This window comes from Diabrotica virgifera, chromosome 8 (assembly GCF_917563875.1).
Source record: "Diabrotica virgifera virgifera chromosome 8, PGI_DIABVI_V3a".
Lineage (NCBI taxonomy): Eukaryota > Metazoa > Arthropoda > Insecta > Coleoptera > Chrysomelidae > Diabrotica > Diabrotica virgifera.
Genome location: NC_065450.1, coordinates 174,632,613 through 174,655,741, shown reverse-complemented (window position 1 = coordinate 174,655,741; position 23,129 = coordinate 174,632,613). Strand labels below are relative to the sequence as shown.

The 23,129-nt window shown below is 34.2% G+C and overlaps 1 protein-coding gene across 3 annotated transcripts in view; it reads left to right on the top strand.

Annotated features, from left to right (window-relative positions):
• Nucleotides 1–23,129, top strand: part of LOC126890503 (zinc finger protein 609-like) — a 503,875-nt gene that overhangs the window by 111,166 nt on the left and 369,580 nt on the right. For 2 of the 3 annotated variants that reach the window (XM_050659487.1, XM_050659488.1), the window contains exon 2: nucleotides 16,676–16,696. The gene's annotated coding sequence lies outside the window, so the exon portion shown is untranslated. The remainder of the gene's footprint in view (nucleotides 1–16,675; nucleotides 16,697–23,129) is intronic. The other variant, XM_050659489.1, reaches the window with a different exon arrangement.

The window sequence follows — 23,129 nt, the reverse complement described above, 5'->3', positions numbered from 1 at the left end:
GCAGGGAAGGGCGGGTACAATTGTAACGCGGCACAAATGTAACATTGCTTCTAAACATCTTGTTTCTGGTCGACTAGAGCTGACAACGCTGCATGTGAGAAAGTATTTGGTGGTGTAATGTTGACCGTAGTTTGGCGATGTTAAGTGAGGGGGTTACGTTGTTAGACGAAAATATTGGTTTTTACGCCTGGCGAGTAAAATTAGGGAGTGCACCGGATGGGAAAAGTCACGGAAGTCGTCAGAACAGTTAAAAATCGAAAACTTGAATATTTTGGCCATGTTATGCGACACCCAGAGAGATATAATATACTCCATTTAATAATAAAAGGCAAGGTAGGCGGAAGAAGAGGGCCAGGTCGAAGAAGAACGTCGTGTCTTAAAAACCTGAGAGAATGGTATAACAGCATCCTTGCATCCCTTTTCCGAGCTGCCCTTAACAAAATTGCTATAGCCAATTTGATAGCCAACGTTCGATAATCGAGCACGGCACATAAAAAAGAAGAGTAAAATTAATTAAATTTTGTATTTTTTGGATAATCGCTCTAGTTTTAGAGTTATTGTTTAGAAAGGGTGGCATAAGAATTGAGTCATATTATACATTTATCAATATATTTATTAAATTGAGATTAGATTTCGTGATCTGTTATAAAATTCTGACAAACCATTGGCATGTCGTTGTGGTACAATTGTAACACTAGCAACGGATACATTTGTATCGTGTATTTTCCATACCAGTATATACATACACATTACATAATGTATGTATCACTATGTATGTGTGTATATATATAAATAAATATATACATAAATATTATATTTATTAATAATATATGTATATGTATATATTATATTATAAATGTGTGTGTCTGTTTTGGAAAACATTTTTGATTTATATGTTTGATTTTATTTCAAGTAGTAGTAAGTAGGTCTTTATATAATATTTAATTCTTTATTGGTTTACAAGACACCTGTTTATAAATATTTCTTTTGCGAATAAGTTAGATAAAATTCCATGATTTTGACATTGTTACATTTGTCCCCTTTATGTGTTACAATTGTCCCTTGAATGGGTACATATGGAACACTTGTTGTTAAGTTAAAATTATGCATTTTTCTAGTTACCTAATCAATAAAACTTACAAAATAAAATTGGAAATTGAATTCAATTGTTCAACCTATAATAGTCCTCTATGTTTATATCCCACTTATATGGAATCCATTTTTAAATAAAAAATTACAAGTAAAAATTGTTAAAATTGTACCCGACCTCCCCTACGGCATTTTATTTCTTGTTGAGAATCTCATTGGTCATTCACCATTATTCCTAAGTATTGAATGTTTTCACCTGCTCGATTAGAGCATTATCTACTTGCAATTGTACTCTTAAAAGTGCGCCCTTTCTTATTGCCGTGCATTTAGTTTTTCTAGCATTTATCAAGCCATATGTTTTTCCTTCGGTATTTATTTTATTTACAGCTTGTCATACACGGTGACACTTGGTGATTTTGTCCACTAGCGTAGAAAAATAAGTGGGAACACATTCGGTGAATTATTTTGCTGTTGACTGCGCATCGTAGGTTGAGCCTAATATCAATTCGACCAAGTGTCACCGTATATTTGACAAAGTGTACATAATATATTAGTCCATTGAATTGTTACATTTAGGGTTGCATTTCTTAGAGGAGTCAATTTTATTTTTTTAATGTGTAGAGGGGTGCAATAGAAGCTTAAGTTCAAGTTTTTGGGGTCGCCACCCTTGTCCCCCGGTCGCCATATTGGAAAAAGGCGTGCAAAGGGCTTTCGCGCAATATATCTCCTAAACTAGCAATCCTACAGAAAATTTAATTACACATAAAATGTAGCAAATTAAATTTTCTACAATTTTATATCTATTACTTTTTATCGTCAAGTGACCAACAAAAAAGTTATAAACAAAAATATGAGAAAATTTTGTAAGAAGTTTCCTTTTGGAGGTTATAACTTTTTTCCGTTCATTTCACAATAAAATACCATCATAGAGATTTTGTAGAGGATTTTTCAATGAACGATTTTCACTATACAGTTGTTTAATTATATTTATTATCTAGGAATCTAGGTTTTACAGCGCTCCAATCTTGACCAGATTCTCGAATTCTCATAGGAATACAATAAAAAAAATACTTTTCTATCTACATATATATTAGTCGAGCAACAGCAATCGTTATGCCGACCACGAAAATCAAATTTAAGGTGAATGACCAACTTTGGTCAATTTTTATGTTTTAGAGGTCGCTGAATCCGAATATGAAGTTTATTTTTATCTAGATTTGGTGGAACATGTTCAAAAATCAAATTTATACAAAAATGCCGAAAATCAATTTTGATGATTTTTCAAATTTACCTTGCTGTATCTTTGGTCGCTGTAAATATTTCCTTTTGAAAATTTTACTGTGTCATCTTTGAAGTATGTAGATAACAATGAAATTTGTCCAAAATGTTTAAACACGTTCAAAAAGGAGTTGTTAGTTTTTAAACATTTTGTCATCATATTTCGTTAGTTTCATGTTTACTTAAAAAAGTTGAGTGACAAACTTTATATTATGTACTGTAGTTTATAATTTTAACCAACACAACAATAAAATACAATTCATGAAGAAGTTTTTTGGAAAATTTTAAGTCAAATTATACAATAGGAAAAAAAGTTATGTTCCTTCATAGTCATAGACAAGCGGCACACCCCAAAAAACGCTTATATCTCGAGATCCTGACCACCGTGTGGTGAATGGCTAATTTTGATCATACTTTATGATTTTGATATCAAAAATTCGTTTTTTGCTCTTCTTAAGAATTTTGCATTTTGCGGTTGCGTCATTCTTCTTCTGAACCGGCGAATTTGTCCTCAACAACTTCTTGGGCCTTTTCTATATATGCTTAGGGTTATAAGTTTTATAGTGGGGAGAAAGGTCAAAAACAGATTAATAATAGCATAGGAATGTTAAAATCATAATAAATTGTATGAATAAAATATATATAGATAGAAAAGTAAGCCTAACTTTTGTTTTTATTGTATCCCTATGAGCATTCGAGAATCTGGTCAAGTTTGGAGCGCTGTAAAGCGTCGTTTTCACGCTACGTCTTATTGTACGTTTTGTGTGTCATGCAAAACGTACGACAAAACGTTTTGTCCAGTGTTTAACAAGAAATGAAATGAATCGAAATGAAATCCAAGGTCAGATCGAAGATGTGATGTGAAAAGCATAAGCGCCGGACTCCACTTGCGATTTGTAGTCGCGCGATTGTTTTGTTGCGAAGATTGAATACATTGTTTGAAAAACGTTAATATGTATCTATACACCTGATAAAACGTACGTTTTGTCGCATGTTTTGCATGACACACAAAACGTACAATAAGACGTAGCGTGAAAACGACCCTTAAAACCTATATAAATAAACAGAATTAAACAACTTGATAGTGAAAATTGTTCGCTGAAAAACCCTCTACAAAATTGCTATGTTATTTTATTTTAAAATGAACTGAAAAAAAGTTATAACCTCCAAAAGGAAACTTGTTAAAAAATTTTAACATATTTTTGTTTATATCTTTTTTGTTGGTCACTTGACGATAAAAAGTAATAGAAACAAAATTGCAGAAAACATCGCACAAATCTTATGGAAAATATAATGTCACTCAAATTCAATAAAATTTATACCAATAGATTCGTTTTAAATTAACGATCAAATCTTATCATTGCGCCAACTCTCTATTTTCAAAAATAAGAGCAGAAATTGATATAAATAAATCTAAAATCAAATGGGTAGGTACATAAGTTAGAGAGAGAAAAAATATTTTAAAATACCCAGATTTTCGGTACTCCATAAATCAGCGGATTAGTTTCACTAATCCGCTTAGGCCCAGCGGGATTTAAGCTGTTATGAATAGCACCAGAGAACAATAACCACAGAGAAGCGTCACGACCGTACTTAAAACGTGTACTATTTTTGTAGACGCATGCGCGAACCTGGTTGCTTTAAGTGTTCCCAACACATGCTAATTCCAGCTAATTCGGTCGCTCTGGTTGTTTTACGATAGTCCGTAGGCATGTATGGTAAATACTCGACTTAACAAGTTTGTTTGAGCATTTATATAATAATTATATATAATAGTTAAAATGTCTGGTTACTCGTGTGTGGTTCACGGATGTTTCTCTGCGACAGGAAGAGGAATAAGTTTATTTAGATTTCCTAAGAATAATAACAGGTAATTGTTATTGCTTTATAATTTATACATATTAGTTATTAGGTTTCTAATAGTCTTAATTTGACTTGATTAAACATTATTGATAATAAATCATGACGAAAGTGATTCATTTTCTTGTATACATTACCCCTAAGTAATGCATAAAAAAACTAAACTTCGTTCTGCCAAGCAACGGATATTTCAAAAAATAATAAATTTGGTGTCAGTGCATGTATGTCATAACAGACACAAGTCTGCAAAGGGCCAACCAGGTCAAAACAGATGTTGTCCGGGTGTCATCGCATTCCAAGATATCCTATTTTTATGAAATAAAAATATATAAAGAGTTCTATATACACGACAATTTCTGATCTGGTTTAAACGACGCAAAAAAAATACTATTCAAACTAAAAATTGTTGGAGACATAATTGGGGCGATAATTTTGAAAATCTTAAAATTATAGAAGAACAAGACTTCAAAATTGCAAAAACACGGTTGTAAATTAACAAACTTACATTAAATTATGAAAAAATTAAATACTTATCTACCTTCTGCAGTGCAGTATACAAAAATATTGCCAACTTTTAATTCGTTAAATATAACAAAGATTAAATATATCGATCGGAGTATACATCTAAATCGTATTGTAGTCATATGTTTTGTTAACATTTTGTTTTTTGAATGTACCTGATATCTTTAGAAACAAAGAAAATAGACGATTTTGTAGTTTAACATATCTTTTGTGGATGCAAAGGTACAAAGGTGGATACATCGATATTATATTGTAGTCTTGTATTTTCTTTCACAACGTATTATGTTTTCCGTTTTTTGCGTTATTTTTTCGGGTATTAGCGCACTTATCACTGAATATTATAGTATAGGTCCCCGTGCGTGACAAGCTTTAGGTTCTTGACGTTCGGCAATATTTGTACTGCTTAGAGCTATTTAAAATATTAAAACTATTATTATTACTGTTATTTAAAATACAGAGATAAAATTCAACTTCAAGAAAAATTGTCAAATTATGAAACATGGAGAGAATTAAATGTAAAATGTCTTCATACTTTTGCTCCAAAGATATATCAGAGTCCATATATAGTCCATAAAATTTAAAAATATCTTTCTATCTAAAAATCTATAAATTCTTTGTTTAACATTTGTAGTGCCCAAGCATGGATAAAAGCTTGTAAGAGACAAGATTTGCTATTTAAAATGGATTCACTATATAATAGTTATAGGATTTGTGAACTGCACTTTGAAGACAAGCTTATTTTAAAAGGAAATACAAGAAAAACATTAGTCCCTGACGCAGTACCTACAATATTTCCATGCAATATAAGCAATAATTGACCACGGTGAAGATATTCAAGAACCACCAAAAAAGATTATCGTTTTAGGTTTGTGTACATTTCAGTTAAAAATAGTATATTGTACAACAAGTGAGAAAAAACACATATTTCTCACGAGCGCAGAAGTTTGTTGGCACGAGCCGATGGGGAGTGCCGCAAAAAAGCGAGGGAGAAATAAACTTGCGTGCATAGAAATCAGCCCATTTAAAAATTTGGTCATTTTTGATATCTCGTATTTCCTAAACCTGTTGGCCGATTTAAGTGATTTCTTAATATGTTGTAGCTTGATTCTTAAACAATACCGCTGTAATCATATTATTGCTAAACAGGTAAATTTTCATTGTATACCGGCTGTACGAATCAAACTTTTTTTTGGCGGCCCTTTTGGATTTTCTATAATGAACTCTTTATTAATAGTCAAGCCCTTTCATTTGATACCCATATTGAAGTAGTTGTGAAAAAATATGTAATCTGCCATTTTATAGCGGTGGGCATCTTGGATTTACAATGATACTGAATGTATGTAGTGTATGTAATGTTACAAATCGGTGTAATTGTAACGATTCGTATAAGACTTTTTTGATTATTGTTTAGATTGTTGCATATTTATATTTATAGAAATATAATCTTACAGTACTTCTTGGGTTTTTATTCGTTTGCTCCGATATTCGACTTTAAAGGAAAAATGTACTTTTGATACGTTTCCAAGACAAGAACAATATTGACATTCAATTTCAACATAAAGTTTCTTGTTATCGATCACGAACATTTGTCACCCAAAGAGAATTGGAACTTTCAGAGTTTGTGACATTTCCGTGGCCGTTACAATGGCTGTGTTTTTTTTTTCGATAACCTATATTAAAAAATATAATTTATTAGGAAATACCTCGACGAACAAATTATATCTTGTATCAGCCCAAGCCAAAAACAAGCAGTGAATGTCACACCTACCGTAATAAATAGATATATTTTATTATTGGTCTTTCAATGCCAAAATCAGGATAAACAAAAAGGTATTTTCATTTATGGTTCCAATCCATATGATTTTCACCATTACTTTGCATTGTGCGATACGTGCGATATATTTGCAACCTTTTGTAAATCAAAAATAATTCCATTATTATAAAGAATGCCAACAAAAGCCGGCCCTGTACGCAACTTTTTTCTCGGTGAGATATTTTATATTTATTGAAAGTCAATATAAATGAACGATAAATGTTTAATTTTATTTACGAATTTATATTGTGTGATATGCCCACTGACTATTGCTTCGATGGTCGCTCTGGTTGCTGTCGGCTTAGCCACGAAAGATCAAAGGCGTGTCGTTTCTCTGTGGTTATTGTTCTCTGATAGCACTCAGAGCAATAATGATTGTAACTAACATCTTACTAATGAAGTAAAAACCTCACATGCAGGTAGGTGGTATATAATTTATTAAAAAATTTTTTCTAAAAATGATCCAAGATGGATAAAATCACAAACGTTTTCGGACCAATCAGTCCATCATCAGGTGGTAGAAACTTCAGATCCAAAGTAGTTGGAACTAGCTACATATTTAGGTCAAAAGACCTTAATGTAATAATAATTATGCCATTTAGGCTACAAAAATGTCGACAATAAGTCGATGTCACAAGAAATTAAATTGCAACGGTATTACAAAGTGGTCTTCATCTTGGCCTCAAACTGACTAAGTTTGAGGCCAAGATGAAGACCACTTTGTAATACCGTTGCAATTTAATTTCTTGTGACATCGACTTATTGTCGACATTTTTGTAGCCTAAATGGCATAATTATTATTACATTAAGGTCTTTTGACCTAAATATGTAGCTAGTTCCAACTACTTTGGAACAGAAGTTTCTACCACCGGATGATGGACTGATTGGTCCGAAAACGTTTGTGATTTTATCCATCTTGGATCATTTTTAGAAAAAATTTTTTAATAAATTATATACCACCTACCTACATGTGAGGTTTTTACTTCATTAGTAAGTTTTTATTATGGTATACAGCCAATGAGAGGAATCTTTTCCTTTACATTTGATTGTAACTAACATTTTATGGACTCCAAAAATGTGATTTCGATAAACTTTAATTGCAATTTGCGCCGTAATTAATCATAATTAAGAGTTGGCGCAATGATAAGAATTGATCGTTAACTTAAAGCGAATCTAATCGTATAAATTTTATTGAATTTGAGTGACATTATATTTTCCATAAGATGTGTGCGATGTCCTTTCTACATTTTATGTTTAATTAGATTTTCCGTAGGGTTGGTAGTTTACGAGATATAGCGCGAAACCCCTTTGCACCCCATTTCGAAGCTGGCGGCCGGGGGACAAGGGTGGCGACCCCAAAAACTTGAACTTAAGCTTCTACTGATCCCCCTACACATTAAAGAAATAAAATTGACTCCTCTAACAAATGCAAGGTATGGCTTAAAAAATGTAACATTTTAATAGACTATATCTTATTTCCCTGACTTAATATTTTTTAATCAAACAGTTGAAATAATAGTTAAGATAAAAACAAAATGTAATTGTCAGACTGGTCCACATATCTACTGAGTGGGCATTGTTTGGTTTAGAGAATTATTGAACGTTCTGTAAAAATAAGGAGTGCTAACGTAAATTAACTATATTAATGAATCGACCATAAAGGTAACTTAACCGTTGCAACAAGAAGGATTTTCTTGATTAAAAAAGAGGTAGGTGTGTACAAATTACAAACTCGAGTGAATTTGGGACACTGTGTACACAAGAATCGAAATATCAATTAGTATAATACCAGCTTATGAAATAAATTAACTGATAACATTTTCACTTCTACATTTTTATAATTGGCCACTTAACATAATTTATGGTACAGTTAATTATCTAAATTATTGGGTTTTTGATAGGTTGTGATTATATCCAACTAGAAATTATCGGCTAGGGATCATTAGCGCGTTATATTTTTGAATTATACTTTAAAAACAAGGCCTTACGAGTTTTACAGTTTCTGGTTTTAATGGAGGTATTTTTCTACCTGCCTTTTCTAAAAAGGGTCACTTAAAAGGATGGTAAGAGATAATAACGGTGATTATGCCGGTTTCGGCAAAAAAGATAAAAATAACAACGGTTGTGGGGACATTATATGAAAGATTTTATAGTATTTTTATGTTACACTGAATCTCTGAAGAATAAATTGTTGATGGAATCTACCATTATTGTTTTGGAAGCTAATATGTATTACATATTATGAAGCAAAAATATGTATTAGTCAACTCTTGTATTTAAGGGGATGGGTACGTATTTTCGGCTGCAATGCTATTCAAATGGGGATTCATTTTTTTTCGAATCCTGAGAAAACTAATAAGTATTTTTGAAAAATTTAAACGCAGAATGAAAGATTACGTTATTAGCGGATGCCGAAAGTCCCTGAGAACTTCTATAATCTTCTACGACTACATAAAGAGGAAAATATTCCGAAAATGCGAACACTGCTGCCGGCGTAACTCGAAACATTACAAATGCATTAGCGAAATAATTAATACAGACACAATGCGCTACCAAAGGGAATATTAGGGTTAACGACTGGAGGGGTATTAACAGAAATTAAAAAAAGAACAAGCATTATAGATATTGAATGAATAAATACTAAACAGGCAGTAGACCGAGTGTGGTAAGGATAGGTAAGGAAGATTTATCACAAATCAGAAGAATTTTGTATAGCGGTACGCTTTAATTACTATTTTTGCTAATTTTATTTTCTTAATTTTTGATAACTTTTCTCAAAACGAAACGGCATTGGTCATTTAAAATCCACATGTGATATACAAACCATATGCCGTTGATTTCGAGAAACGAAAGGTTATCCCTTAAACCAGCGTTTCCCAACCGGTGGGTCGCGACCCACTAGTGGGTCGCGGGCGGCTTTCAGGTGGGTCGCGGCGTGGCTCTTACAGTAGCTGAGTAGCGTACAGTGACCGTGCTCCTTCTTTTTTTCTATCATAATGGGTGAGGGATGGGTCGCAAATATGAAAAAACATCAGGTGGGTCGCCAGACATAAAAGGTTGGGAACCACTGCCTTAAACAGATTGTGTAAGATTAATGTTTCTTTCAAGGAAACACTAATAGGTTACGATGCCCCAGATCGCCACACTCTTTATGTCAACTTCTTAAAATACAAAAAAGCTTCTCGTCTCTTAAAAGACAGAGGCAGTAATTTATGGGCCATCTGGCCATTATCTCAAAACCGCAAAACCAGTTGACATAAAAGTGGTGGTCCGGAGGCCAGTCACTACACAGCATGCAAACGATGCAGACAAACCCTCGGCTCGCTGACAATCAACCCTCGTTCGAGATATAATCAAACACACCGCTTGTTCACCCAAAATAAATAAAAATATTACTGTTCGTCGTTACACTTATTTTTATTATTTTTAATTAATTCCGTCAACTCACACCTACCGGAATAGTTATGTCAATTTTAGTTGGGAATAAGCCAGTTTTTATCAGATCTACACAGGTAGAGGTCCCGTCATTTGAGAAGGCACTAATTTGCATATTATTGCATTTGTACAATACATAGAAGTCAAAATTTGAAGTTTCATCCTAAACCACCCCTTAACATTAAATAATTTCAATACTCAGTAGATAAATTCAATGTTAGTAACCAATCAGCAACTAAGACGATTCTGAGATCATTTTTAGATGCGCCATAATATGCAAATTAGTGCATTCCCAAATGACGGGACCTCTAGAGCGCATCCTCGGGGTAGACCGCATACTATAGTGGCACCGTATATCGTATATTCCATCTAGCTATATTCTTTCCCACCACGCATCCCTAGCGATTTTAGGCAGCCGAATATCAAGGAGCGGATGATTTAAAGCTAACTTTAAGCGAAAGGCCACACGGGCGATAATTTACGGCGCCGTAAGAGCAGTAAACCCATTGGTTGACTAACTCCTCCACCAATTGTAGATGAAATAGGAGTTAGTCAACAATGCCTCGTCAGGTTTACTGCTCTTACGGCGCCGTAAATTATCGCCCGTGTGGCCTTAGCCTTAGCGAACGGCTCCGCGACCGACAAATTGATGCTAGCAGTAGCAGTAAAATTACGGCAGCAGCACAGCTGTAAAATCATGGCTCCATCTTCTTCTTGTAGTGCCTATCCGTTTCGGATGTTGGCGACCATCATGGCAATCTGCACTTTGCACACTGCTGCTCTGAAAAGATTTGTAGTGGTTGTGTTGAACCACGTTCGTAGATTTTTCAGCCAGGAAATCCTTCGCCTTCCTGGTCCTCGCTTTCCCTCTACTTTTCCCTGCAAGACCAGTTGCAGCAGTCCATATCTCTCACTGTTCCTCATGATGTGACCGAGGTATTCGATTTTGGCTGTTTTTATTTTGATTAACAGCTCTTTTTCTTTTTTCATTCTCAGCAAAACACCCTCATTAGTAATGTGGTCGGTATAAGATATCTTCAGGATTCGACGATAAGGCCACATCTCAAAAGCCTCAATTTTCTTGCAGGTGGCGTCTGTGAGAGTCCACGACCCAACTCCGTACAACAGTATAGGAAAAATATAACATCGTAGTAATCTGACTTTTATGGGTATCGACAAATCATGACATTTGAACAACTTTGCCATTTTTTGAAATGCAGATCTTGCTTTCTCTATCCTACATTTGATTTCTATAGAATGGTCCCAATTTTCATTGACGTTCGTACCAAGGTAGGTGTATGTTTTTACTCTTTCTATTTGTTGACCATTCACACTGATTCGTCCAAATTGCTGTTCATTCTTAGAGATCATCATACATTTGGTTTTCTTAGTGTTTAGTGAAAGTCCGTATCTCTGACTGACTTCTGCGATTCTGCTCATTAACTCCTGTAGGGCTTCAGAACTGTCAGCGAATACCACAGTGTCGTCTGCGTATCTTATGTTATTGATACATTCTCCGTTAATTCTAATTCCGGCTTCAACAGCATCCAATGCTTCTTGAAAGATTTCCTCAGAGTAGATGTTAAACAGCAGTGGGGATAGTATACATCCCTGACGGACCCCACGTTTGATTTTGATATCGTCGGATTCTCCTGCCTCTGTCCGGATAAATGATGTTTGATTCCAGTACAGATTGCTGATAATCCTTAAATCACAGGTGTTTATTCCAATATTGGTTAATATCTCCATCAGCTTGTCGTGCTTTACTGTATCGAACGCTTTATGGTAATCAATGAAACATGCATAAATATCGCAATTCACGTCTCTACATCGTTGAAATAGCACTTGTATACTAAATAGAGCCTCTCTTGTACCCACTGCATTTTGAAAACCAAACTGTGTTCGGCTGATTTTTTCTTCGCACAGTCTATATATCCTTTGATGTATAATTTTTAGAAATAGCTTTAAAATATGGCTCATTAAGCTGATGGTTCGGAAATCACTGCAGGATACGGACTTTGTTTTCTTTGGTAAAGCAACAAACGTCGACTTCAACCATGCTTTTGGTATTACTCCGCTTAAATATATGTCGTTAAATATTTTGATTAGGCGTTGAGTACCGTCGGTGTCAAATAGTTTTATGAGTTCAGCATATGCATTGTCAGGTCCAGGAGCTTTGCCATCTTTTAATTGTGATATTGCTCTTTCCACTTCACCTGATGTGATTGGTAAGTGGTCATCACATATGTAGGATGGAGGTTTTTCGGATCTAGTATCATCAAAAAGTTCCTGTATGTATTTTGTCCATATATGCAGATTTCTTGATTTCTGTCTGTGATGATATTCCCCTGTTGGTCTCGCAATTTGCTAGCTGTGTTGGATTTCTGAAGACCAGCTGCTTGTTTCACCTTTTTATGCATGTTAAATGTATCATGTTTTTGCTCTAACGACTCCTCTATTTTTTGTTATAAGAATCAAAGGTAAATATGATTAGGCGAATGAAGCCTTAGGTTTCGCAGTCAATATCCCAACCACACACACAACGACTCCTCTTCACACTGTGATTTTAACCAATTTTCTTTGGCCTTTCTTATTTCAGTTCTTATTTGTCTCTGAATCGTGTTGTACATTATTTTGTTGTTTTTTGATTTTCTTCTTTCTTCCATAAGTTTGTAATATATTGTCGTTCATCCAACTTTTTCTCATCTCTTTCTTTTCTATTAGATGTTCTTCTCTGATGTTGTTAAAGGTTTCACATATATTTTGGAGTGATTCTTCGGCATTATATGTTTGCTCCATATTAATTAGCTTCTCTGAAAGAATCTGTGCGACTGTCTCTTTTGTTTTCTTATCTTTCATATGGCTCCATAAGGGCGAAAATTTACAGCGTGCATAGCGCCGCGGCTTGGTCTTGAATTTTTTATGGTTCTATTTTTATCACAATTATTGCAAAGGTTCGTGTTAATCTTACAACAAAAGGAATTTTTAGAAGTGACCATCCCTATATAAAATTTAGGTATAAACTTGTAGATTTACCCTTATATTCAAGGACAAAACTATAAAATCTAGAGATATTGAAGCATCCGTCTGCGACATTACCTTGACGACGCGCCTTTTCTCAATCTTGAGCGACAATTTACAGCTCCGTGGAGCCGCCCATTATTATCGGTTTCGCTGTTGGTTTCATTTATCACGCTTCATTTTACTGCTACTGCTAGCGTCAATTTGTCGCTCGTGTAGCAGTTCGCTTTGGATTAGGCTTTGGATTCATCCGTGTACTGTAGAAAGCGTGATGATTTGAGTTCAGTAAAAAGTGGCATGTAAACGCCGTCTACACTCTCGGCAAAGTCGATCGAAGTTCAACAAGTACGAGAGTGTAGACGGCCACCTTGTGAGACTTTGCTGCGCCTCTGCCTACTTCCATTCGGTGGCGGTCTCTGCGATCAAGTCAAAGGAACGAAGTCCTTATCGCCCGTCGTGACTTTGTTCCTCGCGAAGTAGAACGAGTCTGTAGTGACGGTACTTCGGACTTCGGTCAACTTTGGCGAAGTAACTTCGCCGAGAGTGTGGTGCTCGCTTAATATAAAGATAAAGAACATTAATTTAGCTAAGCGTTCCATGTTATGAAACTGGCTGATTGTGGTTTAATCCCATAATAGCACAATATTTAACCTTCATATGTCACATACATATTATTTTATTCGATTATTACTTAGCACTTAATTGTTCTCTGTCAATTTTTATTATATTTATTTTTTTTTATTAAAGAAAAGGTACCGCATCCACCAACAGGTTATTAGCGGCATTACTAGATAAACGAAGGTTAACAATGATTTTTAACAAATAACAAATAACTGGATTTGATAAAAAAATATTAATTGAAATTAGATAGTTTAATAAGTCTTTTACTGGACAGTTTTCTCCTAATCAAGCTGGTAGTATTTGGTAGATTGTTTATTGAACGTTCACTTTGATATTTTGGACACTCAATTAACAGATGGGTGACGGTAAGGCCATTATTAGACTAGGTAACTGGTGACGCAACTGGTGGCGTAACTAGTGGCTCCACCAAACTAAAGCACACAAAATATTATGGGCAACTGGTGGCCGATATGGGCAACTTGTGGCGCAACCAGTTACCGTAGTCTAATGTCTTATTTATTTAAATGCCCCGTGACGTAATGAGTCACTGGCGGTGCAACTTGGTGTGGCGTCACCAGTTGCCTAGTATAGTACTGGCCTAGAGGCGTAGCACATAGGTCGCACATGGGACGTTCACTGGACGAAAGTAAATATGAGTGTGTAATCTTGGTGTATCCTATACGTAGGCTCGTTAGAACCGTGAACTAGAACTTGTTTTCCACTGTCGTGTATTTGTTTTTACCGATCTTAGTTTATATTGCGACAGAAACCATTCGCGTTGCCACTGACCAATCACTTTTTGTTAAAAAAACGTTTTGAGATCTTTAGATACACACTCGCGCACTAATTCAGATTCCGCACTTGTTGCTTCATTACGAGAACTTCTGTCTGTCTCTTTATTGCCTGATCTATGATGACTGTGATGCATCACTTTCTAATCCGGAGCCCACCTCTCCAAGATGAGCAAGTATTTTTTTATTAAGTTAGTCAGCCTTGTTTTTATTGATCTTTCTTTTAAGTAGTTAAATGGTGGTTCGTCATTATTGATGAAGGTTTTTGCAGGATTTATCATGGATGAAATGGATACATTCGAATGCGTTTCTTCAAGTTTAGGTGTCTTTGGCTTCTTACGAGTTCCTGTAGATTTTGGTACTACAAATGGGTTTTCTTGAAGTGCATTGTAAGTTTCTGGAGAGGCGACTTCATTTATAGTGCGTTTTAAATGAATTTCTTTGTTTTCAGCTACTTCTGTATTTAAATTTGGTAATTTTGACTCAGTATGTTGTGAAAAGGTGCTTTGGTGTGATGATGTGGTTGGAGCTTGATTAGATTGGGACGTTTCAGGTTGTTTAGTCGTACTGGTAAGGGTTTGTGTAGGAATCGATTATGTTGCTGTTTGTGCAGTCGAATCAGCTACAGGTGTAGTATTTGAAGTTGTAGAACTTAGTGGATTTTGTTGTGTCGTAGGTTCGGTGCAGGCTGCTGCCACGTGTTCTGGTTTTTTGCATTTGAAGCAGACGTTTCCATCTTGAGAAAAGAATATTGTGTAGTTTGTGTTTTCGAATGTTATTGTTATGGCGCTTGAGATGGTTAAATTGTGAAGGCTAACATATACTTGCCGTCGAAAGCTTAGGATATGGCTGTACTCGAGAAGATTTGCGCCGATTTTAAGAAATGTTATGGGAGATACAAGATGTAGACCGATTTTTAGCAATTCTTTTTCAAGAACATGGTGTGGAATGGTCAGACATACATTTGACATAACAATTCTTTCGGCGGATGTTATAAGTCGTCTAGCCTTTAAAAGTTCTTCTCGTATAGTGATTTGGCCATAGTTATCTAAAAACTCATCTAGAATATTTTTGTTCGCAAGGTACATGCAAACTCGGTTGCTGGAAAGGCGTGAGGTGAAAATGATATTTTTAGGTTGAATAATGTTACCAAGAGGGATTAGGTAGTCATGAAGTGGAGTATTTTCGATTGCAGTAAAGACTAATTTAAATTGATTTGTCACTGCTGAGTATGTTGATCCATGCTGAGTGTTTTGAGATTGTTGATCCATGCTTCCTTCGATGGAGATCATTTTAGAAGAACAGATATCACCCGTAAGAGTGAGTGCGTATTCTCCCTATTGGGAACCGACTCCAATTATTCTTGTCAGTATAAACCGCAATAAAATTGAAAATGTGTTTAAAATGTTACTAGTATATACAATTGTATATTATAATACAATAAAATATTTATTATTTAAAAAAAATATGTGAAAAGTAGATAATATGCTGTATATCACTTACTGCCTTTTTACTTGTTTGTACCTCTTTCACAAAAAACTTAACTTATATATAATAAATAAACTTTTATTTATATTTACTTCTTGAAACGATAAATTTTCTGCTAGTTGCTTTTTGGTAACTACCTAGCTCGTCTTCGATACGATGCTAACAACGGTACGAAGGTTAAAACTCTTCTCGCGTCAATTTTTATTATATTTATTATTTATGTAAGTTATATAGTATGTATTTTTATGGAATTAAACCAAAAATTTCATTTTAAATTTATATTTGAAGTTTCGATTTTTCTTTTTTGGAAAACAATAATTTAATAAATTGCAGAAGCTTTTATTTTGTTCCTCTCATCACGTGGCCAAGGTATTGCAAAGGTAGTTTTTATTTCATTATTCGCTTCCGATGCTTTTGAAAGTCTTCTCAAAACTTCTTCATTGTTGACTGTCTACTGTCATAACTTAGATAATTTTATAATTAGGTAATTTCTAATAAATTAAGTGTTAAGCGTTTATTGTTTTTGTAAAGTTAATGTTCGTAAAAAAATAATATTAATTAAGTCTTTTTATTCAAATATAAGTTAGTGTCTAAATATAAATCAGTAAAAATAAATCAGTAAAGTCGCAGTGGCGTAACAATAATATGCTCCTAGAGCTATTTCTTAAAAACTATTTATCAAATATTGTACAACGATAATATAACGACTATTTTTAATGGTTTTTGTAATTAGTAATATGCATATTTTTTGTTTCAGAAAGAATTCGGCTGACCGAGTGTAAGTATAAACTATTATTTTTTTATTTTATATTATTAAAACGTATCTAAGACTTATAGTTATTTAAACGTTCACAAGTAGAGGACTTGCGACTTAGCTTCCGGGAGGGCAGATATAGAAATCAATATTGGTTTATTTCTTTCCTAGTTAATACTAAATGTTGCTGTGTAATACAGGATATTATATAGAATTTTTCACACCATTTGTGAAGAGTTGATGGGAAAATTGTCAACGATTAATTAATGGTATCCCTTCTCTAAATAGTATTTCTTATTATTTCTACGTCACATGCCCATACTAGTGATGTAACGAATATTCGTATTCGCATTCGCGAATATTCGCAGATTTTTACATATTCGCATTCGTATTCGCATTCGCGAAATTTGTGCGAATGTTTTGCGAATATGAACATCAGAAAAAAAATAATTTTAAGATAATATTAGGCACCTAAATAAAATCAAAATCTATTCACTTCTCATCTTTTTTTATTAAGAAACGGTAACTTAACCTCGTATAATCACATTATCAGCCTAGACTTTATTTTATTATTTGCTATTATGTAATAAAGCGTAAAATTCAGATTGATTTACACTAAATATCAATTAACTTTCATTATAAATTTAGACAACATGGCAAAAATAGAAACAAATTTAAAAAACTGAATATTGGCATCCGCATTCGCGAATGTTGGTAGCAGATATTCGCATTCGTATTCGCGAATGTTCAAAAAATGACATTCGTTACATCACTAGCCCATAGCGTCGAATGAGATAGTCTTTAACTAGTTCAACTATATCTTCTCCTTTAATTTTTTTTATTTGAAAATTCATAAGGACTCCTTATATTGAGGAAAATGCATCGCACCCTCAGTGATATAGAGGCACAATTCAAAAAAGTAGGTTTTTGGGAAATCGCGTTTAAAGATTCTGGTTTCCAAAATTACAGCTATTTTTTCAAATAACATGCTTATTATTTAAGTTATAAATGTGAAATTTTACAGTTTTTTCCAATTACAAGTAATTGAAAAAAATACTTTCAAGTTAGTCCCATATAATACAAAAAACATAACAGAAATAAGGAACTGTTCAAGTTTGATCCCTTATATTATTAATGCCCTGTCACTGTTTATGCAAAATAGCGATCTATTATGAATTAGGCCCATTTATTTATTATATTCTGCATAATATAACGGCTCAACTAAAAACTATTCTATATAATACAAAATGTTAAAAAACAAACTAACCAGGATTTTCGTCATAGAAAGACATGTTACTGATTGCTCCCTTGTAGCAATAAAAACCAGAGATGGCTGGGGAGAGTGAGAGAGAGGCACAAATATATTTACCGAACCATTCATGTTCTTTTTCTCCCTCTGTCAACGCTAGCCGGTAGAGAATTTCATTTTGTGCCCATATCATTTAAAATCACAGTAAACACAAATTTTGAGTTGAGCCCTTATATTACTGAGGGTGCGATATGTTGACTAACACAGTCTCTGGTGGTCAGAAATAATTTTAATACAGCGTATTTAATACAGCGTACGTTATTTCATTACAGCGTTTGACGTTTGTTTTTTTTTGAATACATAGTTATGAATAAGGACATGAGTCAATATTGTAATATTATGCCAGTTCTGTAAATGCCGTTAAAGAATAAGTCCAAGAATTGCCAGGTCCAAGCTATTTTCCATTTTTCATGTTATTGAAACGTTTTTGTGTAATTTATTTAAAATTGACATCTATTATTTCGTGTTTTGACTGCACTGCTCTTGATTTATTCATAGTTGTTTTGGCTTATCCAATAATTTTTCGTATACTTTTTTGTTTAGCAAAATGGCATCCTTGCGTGATCCGGATAATAATTTGTTTTTTACAGGTTTTATAAATACGGCAATAGGCGTTGTTTATTACACTTTACGTGCACTTGCACAACTTAATTGCAAACAGTTTTATCGACAAATTGCTATTTTTATTGATGTTTGTGCATAGTAAAAAACTGAGTTTAGCACGACAATAAAGTAATTTCCTACGAAAGTCTTAGCACCAACCGAAACTAAAACTCACGTGGACTGATCTCTAAGAAGCAGAGTCCATTATTAGAATTTGCTTCTTCGACTTCAATGGTTAAAAGCCGGTTTTATGGGTATAATTCATGAACTCTGACGAAAATGACTGCGAGTGTCCCAGATATGATTGATAAAGTCTGTTTGGTATTAGGTGGCTGTCTAAGTCTAAAGTGCAGGTGACACAGATTCATTGTTGAAGACTTCTGTTTTATTTAAGTAGTAGACAGTTTTTTGGGATCATATCTCTTCTCCATAAAGTAGTATTGACCACATTTATAACAGCTTATGTACAAGTTATAGTCTTAGCTGCAGATTGAGACAAAGAGGCCATTTTGACCTGACAAAATTATCGCTAGTTTGAGAAATTCTGGCCTTTACTTCTTGGGCAGGATCGAGTTTGTCGTTAATCGAACAACCTCAGTATAAAATGAGTTAACCTCTTCTAACATGTTTTCCATTTACCGTTATGAGTCAATGGGATATTTTTGTTATCCAACGGCAGAGTCAGCAATGAGTACTTTGTCATCTCATCATCATCATAATTGGCTCAACAATCCTTTGTGGATCTTGGCCTGCTTGCAGAGAAGTTGCTACTTCTGCGGATTCCTAGCAACTTCTCTCCATTCTCTCACTCTTAAAATCCTAAGGTCTCCAATCCATCATCACTCCATACTCACCTCTATACCCACCTCTATGCCGTATTCTTGTCGTATATGCGTCAGTCCAATATGCGTCAGTCCAACGCTGGACTGACGATCTCAAGAAAATGTCAAGAAATTGGATGCAAAGTGCTCAAAATAGCACAATGGACAAAAAAAGAATGTGTGTGTACTTTGTACGCACGCAAGAAGTTATACTTCTATTATATGATTCCAAAGAAATTAATATATGTACTTTAAACAGTTTATTTATATTTTATTTAAATATTAAACTCATTTTAATACTTACTACTTTCCAAACATTTTTATTAAAACAATACCAACAATTAAAAGAATAAAAGAATAAAACACACACAAACACATTGAAAAATGCACCAAAGAAATGATTTCTGAACAATAATTGTTGGCAAAAATTTTAACTAAATACGCATTTTCTGAAAAAAATTATATAACAAATATATTCACTATCATAAAATGTATAAAAAAAAATAAAAAAATTAAAACTTGCATTGGGATTCGAACCCGCGTGCTTAGATTTGAAATCCACTTACACACACCCGTCACCCGACTTAACCACTTACACGTACTTGTCATGTGGTAAGATGGGCTAACTGAACGTTTTACTGTTTGACAGTTCTGAATTTAATCAAATTAGTTTGATTTTTGTATGTGTGTGTGTTCACAAAGGGAATTAAAATATTAATATACAAAACATAGAGTGAGAAAACAATAGGTATATTAGATGAAGAGTGGTAGAAATTTTGTTGGTAATCAAATTATGTAAATCAAAGCATTACCTACTAGATAGATACATACATTTTCCAAATAGGTAAGTACCTAAGTAATTTTTTATTACAATACTGAAACATTTACAATTAAGTACGTACCTGTTGCTTTTAAAAACTATTTAAAAAGTTACTACATTATGAACTTGCTTTTGTCTGTGTCCTCAAGTCCTCACAACAATAAAAACTAATATACAAAATTTGTTTATCCATAACCTCCATATTGAACAATTATTGATATGTCATTTGAACACCCAATCAGAGCAAAGGTATAATGCGTCTGCGCCGGGGAACAAGGTTTTTGATGAATTCGCGCATATTAAATTTCACTTCCATTGCTCCTAAAGAAGTATAACTTCAAAAATGAGGGAGGCCTATCTCCAGCAGTAGACGCAAAGGGCTGGATGATTGATTGATTGATACATATGCGCGCCGCGCACTTCGCACCGTGTGTGAACTGCTCGTTTGTGGCGCGTTCGTTAGAATAGTACGTGTTTTCAAGTGGCGCACAAACGGCGCGCACATGGCGCACCACGATCCAACTTCTGTCGGCGCCACAATCTCGCGGCGTACACACGGCGCGCATATCTATACATACCTTAATGCTAATGTTAGCAAACTAATGATATTTTTTTTATTTTATGCATTTCTTGTATGAACAGAGCTGTAGCTCAATGTGTACAATTAGTATAGTATAGTTGATCCAAAAGATGGCATAACCCAGACATCCAAAGTGAAAGTTATCCTTCAACACCAAATTGTTCTATAAAGTCCACACAATGTCCAGAAAAAAGTCACACCATTTTGAACGTCGGGTTTGGGGGGAGAGGGGGGGAAATCGGTAAATTCGTAGTTTTTTAAGTTTTTCGCCAATATTTCTAAAACTATGCCGTTTAGCATGAACAACCCTCTATACAAAATTGCTCTACATTAAATTTGACATAAAAAAGGCTCTATGCATAATCTTTCTAAAATGAATGGTTCCAAAGTTACGGAGGTAGAATAGTATAACTGGTCCAAAAAAAAAGCCTAACCCAAACATCCAAAGTAAAAGTTTTCCTTAAACATCAAAATGTTCTATATAGTCCACATATTGTTCAGTAAAAAGTTACACCATTTTGAGTGTCCGGTTTGGGAGGGAGATGGGAGAGAAGCCGGTAAATTAGTAGTTTTTTTTACGTTTTTCGTCAATATTTCTAAAACTATGCTTTAGCGTAAACAATGTTGTATACAAAAATTTTCTACATGAAATTTAAAATAAAAAATGTTCTATACATAATTGTTATAAAAGCAACGGTTCCAGAGTTACGGAGGGTGAAATATCGAGGTTTTCGATACTATCTATATTTTTTGGGCAATATTTATGATATAACTATACCAAAAACCCAGACATCCAAAGTGAAAGTTATCCTCCAACACCAAATTGTTCTATATGGTCCACATAATGTTCGGAAAAAAGTCACACCATTTTGAGCGTCGGGTTTGGAGGGGTGAGGGGGGAGAAATCGGTAAATATAAAAAGTATCGAAAACCTCCACTTTTCACCCTCCGTAACTCTGGAATCGTTGATTTTATAACAATTATGTATAGAACCTTTTTTGTTTTAAATTTTATGTAGAACATTTTTCTATAGAACATTCCTTACGCTAAAGCATAGTTTTAGAAATATTGACGAAAAACCTAAAAAAACTACTAATTTACCGTCTTCTCCCCCATCTCCCCCCCAAACCGGACGCTCAAAATGGTGTAACTTTTTACTGAACAATATGTGGACCATATAGAACAATTTGGTGTTGAAGGAAAACTTTTACTTTGGATGTCTGGGTTAGGCCTTTTTTTGGACCAATTATACTATACTACCTCCGTAACTTTGGAACCGTTTATTTTAGAAGGGTTATGCATAGGACCTTTTTTATTTCAAATTTAATGTAGAACAATTTTGTGTAGAGGTTTGTTCATGCTAAACCGCTTAGTTTTAGAAATATTGACGAAAAACTTAAAAAACTACGAATTTGCAGATTTCTCCCCCCTCTCCCCCCCAAACCCGACGCTCAAAATGGTGTGACTTTTTTCTGAACATTATGTGGACCATATAGAACAATTTGGTGTTGGAGGATAACTTTCACTTTGGATGTCTGGGTTTGGGTCTAACTATATGTACAAGCTGTGAACAATGAACAATGAATCCAAGATAATAAAAGCTTCTTAGATTCCATGTGCAAATTTTGTCTCTTTGTCAAAAATCATTGTCCTTATTTTGTTTGCGAGTTCGTTAGGTTCGTTATGGACCAAGAGCTCAACGTCGGAAAAAAATCATTTTAAGACGGCTGGTTCTTTCATATATTGTTCCCTATGCTTCATCGAATACCGTACCGGCCATGTGGCTACTGATACAGGCTGCGTTCATTACTGCGCAGCACACTTGTACAGGTAAACATATCGAATTTAAAATTACTGTAAGATGAAAAATTTTCTTGTCATTACTTTTTAAACATTATTAGAAATATGAACTGTATTTGCCAGACATTTTTGTGATTTTAAAAGTAATGACAAAAAAGTTTTTCGTCCTAAAATAATTTAAATTCAATTTACAGGGTGATTGATGAGTGTGATAAAACTCAGTAGATCCAGTATAGTAATAGACGGTGCTGTTTTTGTAACAATATAGGTTCCGGTACGCAATGTTCCGGGGGGATCTGGGGAGTGTTCATAAGGGGAGTCCGCCACGGCGATAACTTTTTAAATTTAGGCTCAGTAAGGGCGTTTTAAAGCTATTTGGAAGCAAGGAAAAAATTTAGGAATTTGTCTATAATTTTGTTGTTTTTTTATTTTTTGTGTTGTAAATTAGTTAGATTGTTAATATAGTGGCAGACCAAACTTATGTTTTTTTTTTAAATGGAACACCCTATATTTTATTTTATATT